The 3,418-nt window shown below is 40.9% G+C and overlaps 1 pseudogene across 1 annotated transcript in view; it reads left to right on the top strand.

Annotated features, from left to right (window-relative positions):
• The window catches only part of LOC106318600, a 6,057-nt pseudogene extending 3,241 nt beyond the window's left edge, over positions 1-2,816 (top strand). Inside the window, exon 2 of the transcript XR_001265331.1 lies at positions 880-2,816. The product of XR_001265331.1 is annotated as a putative disease resistance protein At4g10780 (transcript). The remainder of the gene's footprint in view (positions 1-879) is intronic.
• Positions 2,817-3,418: the final 602 nt, after the last annotated feature.

The raw sequence follows: 3,418 nt of genomic DNA on the forward strand, positions 1-3,418 counted from the left end.
CATGAATTCGGTTATACCTCGTTGGTATTCTTCCGTAAGCAATCTCGTGTTCGGATCCAAATGAGGTCGATCGATCCAAGAACGGAAATAATTTGAAGAAGACATATTTTTTATGAATCAAATTCGTGTGTAAATAGAGTAAGAGGGAGGATGAAGATATGGAGTGAATGAAGAGGAAGAGGAGTGCTTGTTTATATAGATTAAATCCTGCCGACATACCGAGGAAATTCCGACGGAAAAGGCTAGTTCGTCGGAATTTCCTCGGAATTTTGTAAAATATTTCCTCGGAATTCATCGGTTTTTTCCGAGGAACACATTGTTCCTCGGAATTTCCTCGGAATATTCCGACGGACTGAGGTTTCCTCGGAATTCCGTCGGTATATTCCGAGGAAATTCCGAGGAATCCCAATTTTGTGTTTCCTCGGAATTTCCTCGGAAATTCCTCGGTATATTCCGAGGATTTCATTTTTCGTCGGAATGTCCGTCAGAATACCGCTGTTTTCTTGTAGTGTGCCTTATAGAGAGTAGACTTTTTTTTTCAATGAGCAAATTATAAAATATTTATTTATAACTAATTGTGTACTTAAAGCATTTATTAAAATTTTAATATTTATTATTATATATAATATTACCACAAATATTGAATTTAATAATTGGAATACTTATATATATTTCAAAATATTTATATTGACTATTAATTTCAGATTTTTCGGGTTACCCGTTTGGTTTCGGTTAATAACACTTCGGGTTCGGATATTTTTTATACCATCCTACAAGACCCGTCGGGGTATTTTTACGTTTCGGGTCGGATAACGGGTCGGGTTTTTCGGTTCGGGTTCGGTTTGGATTTCGGGTTCCGGATTTTATGCCGAGGCCTAGTTATGGGAAAAGGGTGTCTTTAGTGTTGAAAAAGGTTAATGACCTCAACTCTAAAAGAGTTTTTGAAGTTGTGGCTGAGCCGGCTACTGAAACGTCTACAAAGGAGAAGAGGCTCTCCAGATCCAGACTGGATATTGTTGGCCAGGAAACAATTCTCAAGAGGACTTTGAGCCTCCTCGTGAGTGGTGAAACCGGGAGTATATGTCTGTACGGAGTTGGTGGCGTAGGCAAATCAACTATTCTCCGAGAGATCAGCAACAAGATCACTGCCAGATTTGAGTTTGTGATTTGGGTTGTTGTGTCTCAACATCTGCATGTCAAGAAGATTCAAGAAGAAATTGGTAAGAAGCTAGGCTTTCATGGGGAGGAGTGGAACCAAAAAGAGGAAAGCCAGAAGGCCAATGATATACACAACTTCATGAAGGACAGGAGATTTGCGTTGTTACTGGATGATGTGTGGACGAAAGTGGACTTAACGAAGGTAGGAGTCCCATCACCAACAAACGAAAACAAAAGCAAAATAGCATTCACCACCCGCTCTCGAGAGGTCTGTGTGCAGATGGGGGTTGCTGACCCGATTTAAGTCCAGTGCCTTGCTGAGAATGGTGCTTGGGACTTGTTTCAGATGAAAGTTGGAGGACACGCAAGCTGCTCGAAAATTCAGGAGACGGCAAGAGAAGTTTATGGAAGATGTCATGGTCTACCACTGGCGCTGAATGTTCTTGGCGAGACCCATGTCTTGCAAGAAGAAGGTGCGAGAATGGAATGATGCACTGCACGTCCTGAATTCTTCACCTCGCATAGAGTTTGCAGAAAAGGAAGATGAAATTCTCTTGATTCTCAAGTATAGCTATGACAGTTTGAAAGATGGAAAGTTGAAGTCATGCTTCCAGTACTGTGCTCTATTCCCTGCAGGTTCTATGTTGAGTAAAGATAGTTTGATAGAGTATTGGGAAGTCGAAAGTCGTTATATAGCCAAGAATCGAGGTTATGAAAATATCGATACACTTGTTCTTGCTGGTTTACTGATGGAGAGTGATGACAGTACCAAGTTTGTTCAAATGCACGACGTGGTTCGTAAAATGGCTTTGTGGGTGGCTTCTGATCTTGGGAAGAACAGAGAAAGATGGGTTGTGGAAGCCGGTGTTGGGTTACGTGATATGGTACCTGTTCAAGACTGGACCGGAGTGAGAAAGATGTCGCTGATGAATAATGAGATTGAAGAGATATCTGGCGGTCACGATTGTCATCAACTTACGACTCTCTTTCTCCAACAAAACAGCAACTTGGTGCGTATCTCTGGTGAGTTCTTTAGTATATGCCAATGCTAGTTGTTTTGAATATGTCTTTCACTGAGCTAGAGGAATTGCAGGAACAGATATCACGTTTGTTCGCTTTGCGATATCTCAACTTGTCACGGACAAAGATAGAGCGACTGCCAGATGGTTTAGGAAAGTTGAAACGTCTAGAACATCTCAACTTGGAAACGACCAAGAGACTCAAGAGCATTTATGGGTTATCAAATGCATCAAGTCTGGGGGTATTGGCACTACTAGATTCAAACGTTTCGCTCGATGCTAGCACGATAGAGGAGCTGCAACGCTTCGAACGACTAGAAAGGTTAAACATAGACATATCCTCCAGTTCAGCTTTGAAGCAATTGCTTAGCGCTCCTGAGTTGGCATATTGGATTGAAGAGGTGTGTATTAGAGATCTTCAGAGTTACGAAGCATGTCTGGTTTTGCCAAAAACAATGATGCAACTCCGTAAGCTCATCATAAAGAGGTGTGGTGTGTTGGAGATAGATATTGGGAGAGCATCATACGACACGTTTCTGATACATCCAAAACTAGGGAGCCTCTCAAGTGTGACTATAACTTGTTAATCTTTTACCAACCGCTTGTGTTACACAACGACCACTGTGTGTTACACACGAGTTCGAGAGAAAGAATAAGATAGATGTTACAGGCTTACTTCAGATAGTTCCGAAAATGATGTAACTTATCTGAAATACTTTTTATTATTGAGATTCTTGTGTTGATGTTACATCAAATGATTGATCTTTAAATAGAGATCGAATCATTAGGCTAAGAAACACACCTCTTATCATGAAGAGTTACAACTGTTTGTGTAATAACATAAATAACTAACTTATGTAAATGTATCAAGGAGAGATTAGATTATAGTTTAACACTCCTCCTTAATCATATCTCGACTTGACTCCAAGCTGCTTCCTTAAATCTTCAAACCTTGAACCGCCCAATGCCTTTGTGAGAATGTCTACGAGTTGATCATCCCCTTTGCAATACTTCAGTTCAATGATTCCTTTCTGCTCAGCTTCCCTCACGAAATGGTACTTGATCTCTATGTGCTTTGTCCTTCTGTGTTGCACCGGATTCTTCCCAATTGCTATTGCTGATTTGTTGTCACATAAGATCGGAATGCCTCCTTCAAACTTCTGACCAAAGTCTTCAAATAGTCTTTGTAACCACACAGCTTGATTTGCTGTTGCACACACGGCTATGTACTCCGCTTCAGC

This window comes from Brassica oleracea, chromosome C9 (genome assembly GCF_000695525.1).
Source record: "Brassica oleracea var. oleracea cultivar TO1000 chromosome C9, BOL, whole genome shotgun sequence".
NCBI classification, from domain to species: Eukaryota; Viridiplantae; Streptophyta; class Magnoliopsida; order Brassicales; family Brassicaceae; genus Brassica; species Brassica oleracea.